Raw genomic sequence first — 15,425 nt, forward strand, 5'->3', positions numbered from 1 at the left:
TTATTCTTTGCTTATTTGAAATTCACATATGTAAAGGAAAATCTTTACTATTTCCCCATTGAGAATGATATTTGCTGGGGATGCCTAGCTGGATCAGTCAGTAGAGCATGCAACTCTTGATCTTGGGGTGGTGAGTTCAAGCTCAACATTGGGCAAAGAGCTTACTTAAAAAAAATTGATGTTAATGTAGGTTTATGTAGTTATTTCTTGCCACATTAAGAAAATACCTTTCTGGGGACGCATGGGTGGCTTAGTGGCTGAGCGTCTGCCTTTGGCTCAGGGTGTGATCCCAGAGTCTGGGGATTGAATCCCACATTGGGCTCCCTGCATAGAGTCTGCTTCTCCCTCTGCCTATGTCTCTGCTTCTCTCTGTGTGTCTCTCATGAATAAACAAAAAAAGAGAAAAAGAAGATACCTTTCTGTCTCTTGCTCACTAAGATGTTTTTTCCCTACTTGTAAATTTTGAATTTTATTAAACTTTTTGGCATCTATTAAATTATATGACTTTTCCTCTTTATTCTTTCAATGGAGGTGAATTGCTTGGATTGGGTTTCTTTTCTTTTTCTTTTTTGAAATTTTATTTATTTGAGAGAGAGAGAGCATAAGGAGGGAGGTGGGGAGAAACAGAGGGGGAGGGACAAACAGACTCTACTCTAAGTGCAAAGTTCTTAAGGCTCAATCCTACGATCCTGAGATCATGACCTGAGCCCAAATCAAGAGTTGGATGCTTAGCCAACTCAGCCACCCAGGTGCCCCAGACTGGTTTTTAAATATCAAACCAACTTCGCATTCCTAGAACAGAACCAAATTAGTCACTATCTATTAACTGTTTTACATATGCAAAGTTTGCTTGATTAATCTGTTCACGATTTTTGTATTTATGTTCATAAATGAGATTGGCAGATAATTTTCCTTCTCATAATATTCCCATCAGGTTTTTATATTTCTTTTTTTTTTAATTTATTTTTTTAATTTTTATTTATTTATGATAGTCATAGAGAGAGAGAGAGAGGCAGAGACACAGGCGGAGGGAGAAGCAGGCTCCATGCACCCGGAGCCTGATGTGGGATTCGATCCCGGGTCTCCAGGATCGCGCCCTGGGCCAAAGACAGGCGCCAAACCGCTGCGCCACCCAGGGATCCCGGTTTTTATATTTCTGAAGGAATTATTTTTCCTTTTCATTTCAATCTTACAGAGAGAAACGTTCAGAGAGAAACGTTTCAGGGGCACCTGGGTGGCTCAGTGGTTGAACATCTGCCTTTGGCTCAGGGCATGATCCAGTCCTGGGATCAAGTCCTGCTTTGGGCTACCCTCAGGGAGCCAGCTTCTCCTTCTGCCTATGTCTTTGCCTCTCTCTGTGTGCCTCTCATGAATAAATAAATAAAATCTTAAAAAAAAAATTGGTTGATTCCCTCTATTGCATTTTTTCCATTTTATTAATTTCTGATCTAATTTTTAAGATTTCCTTCTATTCTATTTGGGTATAATTTGCTTTTCTTCTCATGCTTTGAGATTAAGGCTTAGCTCTTGATATATATGTAAGTATATTTATTGAAAGCTAGAAACTTCCCTCTAAGCACACATTTAACTATATTCTACAATTTTATGTGTCCTATTTCTTACTAACTAGTTTCTACTTTGGAATTTTTTCTCATTCCAATAAACTTGTTTTTCTTTCATCTACTGGTAACATAGAAATGTACTTTCTAAAATGTCCTGTCATGTATAGAGATAAATTCATGGAAAGAATGTGACTGCCAGTTGACCCACGAGCTGGACCTGAGCAATCAGAGACTCCTCACCACCTCCCCTGTCCTTAGAATGTACACTAAGCTTACCGTTTCCATAGTGGGAACTGCTGCTCCAAGAACATGGCCTTGAGAGATAAGGTGTTCAGACAATGCGGATAGTATACATGACTGAACCCAGTTAAGGCCTCTATATAAACTTTTGAGATTTATTGGGGTGGGTGCAGTAACAAGTCTCATAAATAAGTCTTCTTGCTTATTAAACCTGCTGCTTATCATTCTAGAGTGGAACGCCTCTTTCTTCCGTCTCTCCCTGCCCTCTGTGTATAGAAGCCAGTTTCAGATTATACCCAGGAAGCTCCCAAATTTTTAAATCAATATTCAAGTTTTCAAATTGTTGAGAAGTTTGTTTGCTTCTTATGACTTTCTAGCTCAATTTCATTGTAAGCAGAAAGCATCTTCAGTATGATATTGATCCTTTGAAATTTGTCGAGACTTGCTTTGTGGTCCAGCATATGGTCAACTTTTGTAAATGTTCTTGGGCACATAAAAAGACAATGTAGTCAGAATTTTGAAGGACAGCATTCTGTGTATGCCCATCAGGCCAAATTTGCTAACTGTGTAGTTCAAATCTTTCATAGCTTTAATGAAATTTTAAATCAGATCTTCTATATCTTTACTTGTTAAAAATCTTCCACTATGTGCACTTTTCTGGTTATTCTTGTAGTTCTATTGATTCCTGCCTTTCCTGTTTGAGGCTATATTGTTAGAGACTTTCATATTTAGAATTATTATGTCTTCTAGGTTCGCAGCTTTTGCCTTGAAGTCAACTTTATCTAGGCATTAGTGGAGACGGTTGCATAATCTTGTGAATATACTGGAAGTAATCATTAACTTGTACACTTTATTTTTTTTTATTTTTATTTATTTTTTTTTTTTTAACTTGTACACTTTAAAAGGTATGAGAAAATCTACCTCCTCTGATAGTAATATAATTACATCCGCTTTCTTTTGGTTAGTCTTCATATTCTATATTTTTCTATATCCTTATGTTTTTTTTAACCTGTATCTCTTATAAACAGCATACAGTTGTTTTTTAAATTCAGTCTAACAATTTTTGTATTTTAACTGGAGAATTTTTTCCATTTATAGTCAAAGAAATTATTGACATATTTCAGTTTAAATCTATCACTTCATTAAGTGTTTTCTGTGGCTCATATGTACTATATTCCTTTCCTCTCCTTCCTTGACCTATTTTTGAATTATGTATTTTTTAACTTTTCTATGTTTCCACTCTATTGGCTTAGAAATTATGCATTCTTTTACTATTTTTTTAGTAGTTATTTACAGGGGTTACCAGATCAATCATTGATTGATAGTAAAGTCTATTAGGAATTTGCCTTCTTCCAGAACAATCCAAGAACCTTGGAACACTTTTGCTCCTTTTATGCCTTCTTGACTTCTATGTTATTGTTGTCATGCATTTTTTTTTTGTTGTTGTCATGCATTTTAATTTCACTTTATTTGAAACCTCACAAGAGATAATTATTGTTGTTTTATAGTCAGTATCAATTTGAATTTATCCACATATTTACCATTTTCATTGCTTTTCATTATTTTCTGCATTTTCAAAGATTCAACATCCGGGATAATCTTCCTTTTGCCTGAACAACGTTTTCAGTGTGGCTCAACTGGTAACAAATTTTCTCTTTCTCCTCTCTCTCTCTCTCTCTCTTTCTTTTCTTTCTTTCTTTCTTTCTTTCTTTCTTTCTTTCTTTCTTTCTTTCTTTTTGTTCTGTCTGAAAGTGTCTATTTCACCTTCATTATTTCTGGATCACATTTTTAGAATGCAAAATTTCAAACAAGTGCAAAAACAAAGAGGCTGGTATAATGAACCTCTGTACCCATAATTAACTTCAACAATTATTAGTACCTACTCAATTTGTTTCAATATACCCATCCCCACCCAGTTTCAGATTATTTAAAAGCAAATATCTGACATCATGTTTCATCCCTAAATATTTCATCTGTAAATATTTACTATCATTAAAAAGATACTTTTTTTAAAATCCCAAATAGGGCAGCCCTGGTGGCTCAGCGGTTTAGCGCCACCTTCAGCCTGGGGTGTGATCCTGGAGACCTGGGATCGAGTCCCATGTTGGGTTCCCTGCATGGAGCCTACTTCTCTCTCTCTCTCTGCCATGAATAAATAAAAAAATCTGTTAAAAAATTAAAAACTAAATAAAAAATAAAATCCCAAATAATTAAAAACTAACAACTCCTTATTAACAAATACCAGTGTTCAAATTCTTCTGATTTTTTATATGTTTTTATTTATAATTTTTTGAATCAGAATCCCACTTTTTTTCTTGAAGGATATTTTCACTGGAAACAGAATTGAATTTGTAAGTTATTTTCTTTCAGTGCCTTTAAGGTAGAATTCTATTGTCTACTTGTTTCATTGATCCTTATGGGAAAATATATATTAGTTTAATTTTTGCCTTTTTTCTTTTTTAAGGTTTTTTTCCCCCCCTCTGGATGCTTTTAAGATTTTCTTTTTGTCACTGTTTGTTTTTTTTTTTAATTTTTATTTATTTATGATAGTCACACAGAGAGAGAGAGAGGCAGAGACACAGGCAGAGGGAGAAGCAGGCTCCATGCACCGGGAGCCCAATGTGGGATTCGATCCCGGGTCTCCAGGATGGCGCCCTGGGCCAAAGGTAGGCACCAAACCGCTGCGCCACCCAGGGATCCCTGTCACTGGTTTTATCAGCTTTTCTATGATGTGGTTAGGCATGGGTTTCTTTTTATTTAACCTATTTGGGTTTCCAAGACTTCTTGAATCTCTGGCTTGATACCTTCTTCCTTTTTGGAAAGTTTTCAGCCATTAGCCCTTCAAGTTTTACTGTCTGTCTCTTCTGTTTTTCTGGAATTTGAATTACTCATTGTTAGGGCTTTCATCACACTTTTTGTGAATTATTCCTCTCTTTTGTGTTTTCAAAACCTTTGTTTTCCTGCACTTATTTCTGATTATTTTTTAGGACTTATTTTTCAATTCATGAATTCTCTCTTTAGCTTGTCAAATGAATTGGTAAACCTATCCATGATTTCTTTGTCTTATTTTTTTAAGATATTATTTATTTATTCATGTAAGACACAGAGTGAGAGGCAGAGACGCAGGCAGAGGGAGAAGCAGGCTCCTTGTAGGGAGCCCGAATCGGGACTCGATCCCCAGACCTGTGATCAGGTCCTGAGCCAAAGGCGGATTCAACAGCTGAGCCATCCAGGCATCACTGTTTCTTCTTCTTATTATATCTTTAGCTCTGAAATTTCCATTTAGTTATTTTTTATTGTTTCAAGTTTTCTGCTGAAAATCTGAATCCTGCCTTTGAACATGGTAATACCACATGGTAAATATAAAGTCTGTGTCTTATAATTTCAGTATTTGGAGACCTTGTGGAGTTGTTGATATTGTCTATTGTTTTCGCTGATTTTCATTTATGCCCTATTGTCTATACATGGGCCATTGTATTTGCAAAACACAATGCAAAAAAATGTTTATGGCAATAATTTGAGGCTTAAGTTGTCTTCCTCCAGAAAGGATTATCTTTACTTTCTTCTGTCAGGCTCTTGAAAGTTCTAGAATTACTTTATTCCACTTTCAAGGATTGAGATTATCTGAAACTGATCCCTGTGAGGAGGGCCTACCTACTTCGAATTCAGCCTTATTTGTAAGGTTTAGCCTTTCAGTATATTAATCCAAGGGAAGTTCATTGCAGCTCCTCACGTTGGTTACTCCTAAACTCCAATCCCCATGCTCTGTTCAAAACAGTCACCTGTCTCTTGATCATCCATTCTGGAATTGACAAATACCCCTCAGGAAAAAAAAAACCCCAAACACTAATTTATTATCTTTTCTATGCCTTCTGGAAGATTTGTCTTATATTTCCAGTTGTCTTCAGTAGAGGGATGGGCCAAATTACAAGAAGTAAAACTCTCCTTAACCTTCTGAACTTTAATTTTCTCCAGATGAAGACCTAGATGTGCTTGTTAGATTTGGCACCATGGAAGTCACCAGTGACATTGACATGAGCATGCTTTGTGGAATGGTAGACATGAAAATCAGATTGGAATAACAGAAGTGAATGGGGTGAGGAGGTAGAAACCACATTTGAAGGCAACTCTTTTTAGAAATTTGGCTATAAAGGAAAGAAGAAATATGAGGTAGGAGATGATGAGGAATGATGTTGCTCAAAGAAGAATTTTAAGACTAAGAGTACTAGAACGTGTTTGTATGCTGCTGGGAATACTCACGATGATATATATATATATATATATATATATATATATATATATATATATATAATATATATACCATCCTCATGATAGGTATATTTCATACCCATATGATAGTTAGATTACAAGTTTGCTTTCTATGTCTGCTGCATAGTGGTATTTTAATAAGCATGAGCCAAATTCCAGTTCTAGTTAGCTTTACTTATCACATCTTTAGTCATTTTCATTTCTTCTTTTACTCATTCCAATACCATGCTTGGCTCTGGATTAAGCCCTCATTCCCTTTTACATGATCTGATTCTCCTGACTGAGGCTCCAACATCAAGGTCACCAGTTCCCATCCTTCCTATAGGAAGTCACCAGAGTCATTCATATACATTATGTGCCAAGTACTATTCTAGGTGTTAGGAGCCCTAAGGTGCAAATGTAAACATATCAGTCTTCCACTTAGTAATACCTCTTCACTACCCAGTTTCCCCTGGCTGAAGCCTTAAATCCTACCTGTCTCTCCAGCCTTGCCCCTCTTGCCCTTGTTTCCTTCCCTCCACAGGCCACTGTGTGGGGTAAAGCTGGCCTGGCTCAGAAAAAGATGCTTGGGTTGAGGAAGGCAAGGGTTCTGGGTGTCACAGCTTGTCTGCCTAGCCTGGGCTAACTGTCCCAGAGCTACCCTGTGCCTGGGGAGGCTTTGTTTCCCTTGGCTCAGAGTCTCTGGGGGCAGTATTTGAACCAGAACTCCAGTTCCCGGGAGACAAAGGTAGGAGCAGACATCCTGGACTGTCAAGCCAGGGCTGAGCTGTGCCAGGGCCTTTGTTCCTAACTTAGGAGAGGCTTCAGGTTTCTGTCTTTTTTCTAAGAATGGGGGATGTGATGCGTGGGTACCACAGTGGCCAAAATCAACAGGAAAAACAATTCCCGGGGGGAAAACCCACTCCCTTAAGTCACAGTGGTGTGCTGTATGTATCTGTCAAAGTTTACGTGTCTGTTACATGATTATATGTGTCTCTGTATATATATTTCATATCTGCATGTGTGTGTCCCTGCGTTCTGGGCTATGTGCCTGTCTGTGTTGTATGCTGAGAGGGAGAAGAGGGGAAGGTCTATATCATGCCCTGTATCTGTGAATTAGTGTAGCCTGCCTGTAATTTATACCTATATCTACATGTATGTCTGTATCATATTTCTGGGTATATCTGATATATGTTGGTATGTATTCTAAGCGTATATGTTTGTATGTATTTAGCCCCCTAATTCCATGACTTCTTCCCCTCGAACATTTCTCCTTGACTCCTTCACTTCAGCTACTCTTTCTTGTGGCCATTTCTTGAATCTTGTGATCAGTGAGAAGGGCTCTACCTCAGAAGTCTCAAGATCCAATGTTTCAGATTCTGACCTACCTTCTTCTCCAGTTCTCTTATGCTTTGACCTTCATCCTATATGTCTTTTACATCATTACACTCCAGCCTTTCATGGCTCCCCTTCTCCTTCAGCCTTGGCTTCCAGGTGCATCGCTTCTACTGCTCTCTCCTCAGTATCCTAACCTCCCACTTTTATCTCACCTAGCTAATCCCTGGGAATGCAGTTGAGCCCTACTGGAAAAAAATCATATACAGTTGAGTGGGTGAGTTTACCTAAATAAAATTTATCAACTGTAACAACAGCTGGGGATTTCTCTACCTGATACAAATGGTCTTTCTTCTCCCATTTACAGCTATTCCTTTCTCCAGTTGCAGCCTTTGCCCCACTGCAAGTGCTTCAGTTGATCGGAGCACAAAGGCTTTGCCTCCTACCACCCCATAGGATTAAAAACAACAACAACAACAACAACAACAACAACTCCCAAAAAGCAAAAAACCCCCAAACCCTGAGGTTAATGGGCATAAACTTCCCCTGCCCCCCCCCCCCACCACCAAACTTCTCTTCAGCTGCACCCACTCTCATCTCCTCTCTCTCTATCTTGGTGTCCTTTCTTACATCCAAGGCTAGATCCATCCAAAAGAACCTATCTCAGTTCTCTTTTGTCAGTACTCTTTTATTTACTTACTTCTTAAGTAGGCTTCATGCTCAGCATGGAGCCCAACATGGGGCTTGAACTCACAACCCTGAGACTGACACCTGAGCTGAGATCAAGACCTGAGCCGAGATCAAGAATTGGATGCTTAACTAACCCAGCCACCCAAGTGCTCCTGTTAGTATCTTTTAATCAAAAGTGACAGATTCCCAATCCAACCAGCTTAAGGAGACAAAAAGGGATCTTTTATCAGCTCACACAACTAGGATGCCTCAAGTGGTATTCATTTTAGAAATGGCTATATCCAGGAGCTCAGGTCATACCATCTGGATAATGTCATGATCTGTGCCTCAGTTTCTTTCCTCATCTGTAAAATAGGATATTAACAGTCCTTACCGCATAGAATTTCGTGAGGAAAAAAAAGCCATCAGAAACCCAGAAAGCACTATTGGTGGCTATCATCTCTTTCTCTATGCAGAGGTTTCGTTTTTTTTTTTTTTTCTCTGCAGCCTTTCTTTATTCCCCGTCTTGCAGGAGAAAGTGAGTACCTGCAGCTCCTCAGTGGATCAGGCTGGTTGGAACTAGAGTATTTAGATCCCAAATCTTAATACCCGGAAGGGAAAATCCTATCAGCTTACTTTGGGTTAGGGTGCACCACTGGGCCACTCAGGTGTAGTGAGGAGAGAGATATCTGGTAAAATGTGACTACAGCAGGCCCACCTCTGAGGTTTGTTGGAGCACCTCAGAAAAAAAGGATTATGGGTTGGCAAGATATCCCAAAAGGTGTCCACTGCATTTGGAGAATGGGGAATCTTGGTCTGCTTTATGAGTAGGAATAATATGGGGAATGAAGCTAGAACCTTCCCCTCGATGTAAAGAAAAGCCAAGCATTCTGGGTGTATAAGTTTAGTCCTTATTCTATTCCCTGGAGTCCCTGGAGGTTGAAGGAAAGTAGTCTGAGTAAGGAGATCAGAGGTGATATTTACAAAAAAGGACAACAGTGGGAAGTCCCTGTGGGGAAGTACATGAAGCTGCTGGGGCTCGTCCTGGTCTGGCCCTGTTGATTCTATTTGCACAGATACTAGATCAAAGAGTGCTAAAAGAAGCCTCTGGAAACCACAAGTGCTAACAAGTCAAAGTGTGGGGAAATGGGCTCTGGCCTCCCATCCAAGCCCCCAGGCTTGTGGGAAGAATCTTTTCTGTATAAATAAAGGAGGTGCTGGCCACACCCCCCATTATGGCATTGGGTCACAGAAGCTCACTTGGCCAGCAGTGACACAGACAGGGATTCCAAAGGTCAAGAGAAAGTGGAAGATTATGGGAAACCACACATTCACGTGACCAGATACAATGAACAGGCACAGGAACAGGTACAAACCCATAAGTGAGAGCAGCATCACATCAAAGAGGAGAGGAGTTCCTCTCTCCAAAACTAGTCAGTTTTAGACTTCATTTTGACTTTCAGTATTCTTTCTTTCTTTCGTTCTTTCTTTCTTTTTTTTCTTTCGAGAAAGACAGCGAGGGCATGAATAGGGTGAGGGACAGAGGGAGAAGGAGAGACTCTCGAGCACATTCCTTGCTGAGCACAGAGCCCGATGCAGGACTTGATCTCATGACACTGAGATCACGACCTGAGCCAAAATTAAGAGTGGATGCTTAACTGACTGAGCCACCCAGGTGCCCTCAGTATTAATTTTCTTATGGTGTTAAGAAACATAAATAAAAGAAGGGCTTTTACTTCATAATATATCATAAAAATTAGAGTAAACTCTTATTCAGTGTTTACTATGTGCCAAGCAATGTTCTAAGTATTTTTTATATATTAACTCATTTAATTTTCATAACCTTTGAGGTAGGTACTATCATTATCCTTATTTTACAGATCAAGAGACAAGGCAGAGAGAAGTAACTGGCCTAAAGTCACACAGCTGGTAAGTGGCAGAGCTGGGATTCCAACCTGGGTGACCTTGGCTGTTAACCACTTTCATCATTGCGGGTCTCACTCTAATGGTGTGCATTGCTTAGGTTCTTTGGAAGCAAGGAGCTTCCCACAAGCTACTTCAAGGAAAGGAGGAGTTATTCAAGGATATAAGAAAGGCTAAAAGAAAAACAGAAGAGGGGCGCCTGGGTGGCTCAGTCAGTTAAGTGTCTGCTTTTGGCTCAGGTCACAATTCTGGGCCCGGGATGGAGCCCTGTGTTGGGCCCCCTGCTCCTCCCTGCCCCTGCTTGTTTTCTCTCTCTCTCAAATAAGTCAAATCTTTAAAAACAGGAGAAAGAGATGGAAGAGCTTGGAAATCTAAATGTAGGCACAATGGTGCAGGCCTTTAGGAGTCTGGAAATGGAGCTTCTCCAGGGCTCAGAAGTTACTCCAGCATACTCACAGCAAGGTAGAGTTCAAGGTTCGCCACTCTAGAGTCCCTTTATTACTACCCACACAACATACGTCACCTGTCTGCTCCAGGCTCACTGTATGTACTCCCTGGCTTTCCTTCCCTCATCTAGATACCTTTTTGCTTCCTCAGCTAAAGCTGCCTTATACTTCTGTCTTACTCATCTCATGGCTCCCCCTTCCTTAGAACTTTCCAGCTGATCTCTCTACATTTTCAAGGTCATAATTCTTTTTTTAAAAAAAAGATTTTATGTGTATATTTATTTTTAAAGATTTTACTTATTTGAGAGAGAGAGAGAGAGAGAGAGCAGGGAGAGGGGCAGGCAGAGGGAGAGGGAGAAGCAGGTTCCCCATGGAGCAGGGAACCTGACTCGGGGCTAGATCCCAGGACTCTGAGATCATGAACGAGCTGACAGCAGCCACTTAACCAAGTGAGCCACCCAGGCGCCCCTCAAGGTCATAATTCTGAAACAGAGAGAAAAACTGACTGGCTCAACTAATCTTTTTTTTTTTTTTTTTGTATTTATTTATGATAGTCACACACAGAGAGAGAGAGAGGCAGAGACACAGGCAGAGGGAGAAGCAGGCTCCATGCACCGGGAGCCCGACGTGGGATTCGATCCCAGGTCTCCAGGATCGTGCCTTGGGCCAAAGGCAGGCGCTAAACCGCTGCGCCACCCAGGGATTCCCAACTAATCTTTTTGAGTCAGTTCAAATCATAGGATGCCAGTCAGCCTATGGTTTGTCTGCTTTTGGGTATGGTATCTACCTCTGGTTGTCTATGGTTGCCCTTTTAGATGGTGTTGTGGGTGAGGCTGTTTCCTTAGAAGGTGCCTCCATGATAGGCATGTGTAGCTCAAGTCCTATGGAAGCATCATGTCATCAGGCTAGAACTATTCTCTGTGTCCCAAGGCAGTCCCACTTCCTTGCCCTCCTGGGAAGGCATCTTCCCCCCTCTGCTTCTGTCTAGTCCTATAAGCCTGGACTTGGCTGGTCCACTGGGGAAAGCACCTGCAGCCACTGAATTGGACACTGGTCAAAGAAGGAAGTGATAGGACAGACGTCAGCATAAGTGAGTTCTTACAAGCTTGGGACTCACTCACGGTGAGATCTGGGTGGAGCCCTTTGGTTCCTCCTCTCCACTTTGTTGTCTGTGTGATGAAACTCTTCAGTGCCTCTTACCAGCCTCACAGACCGGACCACGCAGAGAGGGTTTGCTGTTTACCTCACTAGCCCCATCTCTTCCTCCTTGCTAGAAGATCTGTGATTGCATTTGGATGCTCAGGAAAGAAGTCTCTTTGTAGCCCCAGGGGGCACATTTGCATGTTCAGGCCAAACATGGTAATTCCATTCCCCTTGCCAGTAATGGCTTCAACTTGACAATGGATACATACATACTGCCACCTTGGCCACTGTATCAGCTGAAGGCGGAGGGACCTCTGGAAAAGATTTTTGTCCCTCATAAAAATTAATCCATGTGGAGAAACTGCTCTTTTGACTCTAGGGCCAGGGTCACAGTGCAATCTGTGAAAGGAACATCCTTGCTCTTTGGGAGTTACAGAAAAACACATTTTGTTCCAAGTTGGAACAGGTGGATTTCAGTCAAATGGGTATTAAAAAAAAAAAAGAAAGTTCTTCATCAGGGATGATAGAGATTCCTGCTCTGGAGAAGGAGGTGGGAATTAAAGAGAAGGTTGAGTTAGAAGATCTAGTAAGTCATGACCTGCTTCAAACAGGTAGAATTGTGTGATAATTTTTCTCTAGACTATGCCTTAATATCGTGTTAGATGAAACTGATCTAGTTTATTAGGAAGGGCCAATTTTTGCCCCATTTTGGCAAATATTGACTCTGCCTTCTACTTCGCTTGCTCAGTGGTCTGAAGATCTCTCCTATACCTCGCCTCCTTATTATAATAAGGAGTTTGATAATCTGGAGATCTAGAAGCTTTTCTGTGGTCAGCCTGCCCTCTGCTGGATTAAGGAGATAGACTGTAGAAGCATGGACTTCTGGGAAAGGCCTGCTTTCTGGAAAGGGGACATGATCAGATTAGATTTCCCTTGGGGTCACTGGAGGCCATTTGTTCACAAGAAATCAGGTTTAGGAGGCTGTAACCTAGTCTCTGAGTGGAGGGTGGGAAGCTTCCTGATGAATACAACTGCCTGGTTTAGAGGTTAGAAGTTGTATTGTTGAGTTTCTTTGTCCATATGCAGATAAAGAGATGTAAGACACCTCATTTGTCTAGTGTGAAGAACAAAATTTGATAGAAATTGGTCTTTTAGTAACCACTAATGTTTATCGTCTTGCTAATAAGGGATCAGCAAGATGACAAAAGCTTATGCTTTGGGAACGAAAAGGATATGGAAATTGATTGGTTATATAGTTGGGATACAGAAGACTTACCTAAGCAGCTAGTTTAGGGGGAAAAACCTTCCTAACTAGATAAGGATTGCAGTTTAGGACATGGTAACAAAAATGTTATATTTAAGTCTGTTATTACAGAGGAAACATGAATGAGGAGAATGTGTGATGCTAGCAATACTGGCTGTTAATCAGAGATTAAAAATCTAACACATCTAAGAAGTAAAGGATGAGGCTGCTAACTGTGATAAAATTTCATTTCTCAGGAATGGTGTCTGTTTGTCATGAGTATATAAACCACAGACCTGGCCACAAATAAGTTCTGACTTAAAAAAGACCATTTGACAACATGGAATTTTTTTTTTTTTAAAGCAGTAAGTGGTGCAGATAGAAGATAGAATACTTTATGTGTGCCTTCCCACATCTCATTGTCTCTTTTAGTTTAGAAGCAATTTTTATTTCTCTGAAATTAGAAGTATCATAGATAGAATTTTTCCATATAATTTTGGAGATAACTGATATTTGTGCCTTTAAGTACTATAATTTCTTGAAATTCAAAACAATTTTGTACATGCTTATGAAAAATCATTTTAATGATACAAAAAAGAAGAGAATAAAAAATTAGTCCAAATCCTGTCACCTAGATGATGTTAGGTGAATATCACTTCAAAGAGCCTTGACATATATACAATTAGAGATTAGATAGATACATAGGTTGAACAGGCTTACAACACTTTTTCTGAAAATAGCCTAGATATGTTTTAGATTTTAGAATTTTTTATGTTTTAGAAATATAGTTTATATGCTTATAATATCTCCCAGCAGGATCTAGGCAGTACTCCATAATTAAATGTTAACATTTCTGCAAATGAATATTCACACTAAGAAATGTTTTAAAAACTGCAAATAGCCTTACTTAAATTCAGGACAGACTGTGCTGCCAACTTACAAAATACCTTTAATTTTCACAGCTTTTTAGATTTCAGAATTTTAGGTAAGGAATTGTAGACCTGTGCTTTCATAAAATAGGATAATATAACATGTTTTTTTTTTTTTTTAGAGAAAAAGCCCAAACAATTTAGTGTACCTGTAACTGACTGAATAAAAAGAAACTAAAATGAAACCAAAGAAATTGCCTCACTTTACATAAATGTCTTTTTCACAATAAGTATTATTTTCTTTTTCTTTTTAGTATTTTCTAAAATATCTTTCTTATGTTAAAGAGAGAAAAATAAGAGATTGGAATTAGTATGTTGGAATTTTTTTAAAAGATTTCATTTATTTATTTATTTGACAGAGAGAGAGACAGAGCACAAGCATGGGGAATGGCAGAAGGAAAGGGAGAAGGAGGCTCCCCACTGAGCAGGGAGCCCTACATGGGGCTTACTCCCAGGACCCTAGGATCATGAAACCAGCCGAAGGCAGATACTTAACCAACTGAGCCACCCAGGTGCCCCTATGTTGGAATTTTTTGTGATGGAGATTTTCCCTATATGTTCTCAAGTACTATTAGGCTCAAGGCCCTTCAAATATTTGGTAATTCCCTTTGTTATCCTGAAATGCTTATACAATATAATCTATTCATAGAAGTAATGAAGAAATAAATATAATGCCTAATATATACAAAAACATTGTTATAAAATATGTTAATTATGTATTTCAATATTTAAATCCTTGGGCCTAAAGATTCAATAGGAGTCACAAGAAGAGAAGCCATTCCATTTAAAATGAGAGCAGAGGTGTAGTGGACACTAGAATAAAATGTGTGGTTAAAATAATTATAGAGAAGACTTATTTGTACAAGTGAGATAGGGAAGTAGCCTTATGTGAAGCAAAAATAACATGATAAGTAGTAGGTGAAGAAAATGAGTATGCTATTGTTGAAAATGGGCAGACTCTTCAAGGAAGACATTGTAATAATCTCCTAAGTTGTGTCATGGGATGGGATATCGAAAGAATCTCAGAAATCACACACCTATCTAGCTATCTCACCCCAGGCTGGAGCAAACATTAGCATTCTAAGACTTTTGTGATCTCGGAGGCCATGTCCTTGAAAAATTGATGGCAAAGAGAAAGATTTGAAAAAGAGAAGTGATATTTAAGAGGCAAGAGCGGTGGGGATCCCTGGGTGGCTCAGCGGTTTGGCGCCTGCCTTTGGCCCAGGGCACAATCCTGGAGTCCCGGGATCGAGTCCTGCGTCGGGCTCCCTGCATGGACCCTGCTTCTCCCTCTGCCTGTGTCTCTCCCTGCATGGACCCTGCTTCTCCCTCTGCCTGTGTCTCTGCCTCTCTCTGTCTATCATAAATAAAATCTTAAAAAAAAAAAAAAAAAAAGAGGCGAGAGAGAAACTGTGCGCAGACCTTTTGGAGACAATATCAGATAAGACTGTGAAAGCCAGGAAATCTCCAAATAAATCATTTCAATATGTAATTTTCGCAACATAGATTTCTTACCATTTTGCTGCAAATATTTTAAGAATTCATACATAATGGCAATACTTTAAAAACTAGCCTTTTACGAAATTCATTGACATCCCTACCTTTCATTTGTCCCTATTAACTTTGTAACGTATGAAGTCTATAAAAAGCATTCTCAAACCTCCCTTTGAACATTTGCATTTGGTTT

The sequence above is a fragment of the Vulpes lagopus genome, chromosome 7 (assembly GCF_018345385.1).
Source record: "Vulpes lagopus strain Blue_001 chromosome 7, ASM1834538v1, whole genome shotgun sequence".
Taxonomy (NCBI): Eukaryota; Metazoa; Chordata; class Mammalia; order Carnivora; family Canidae; genus Vulpes; species Vulpes lagopus.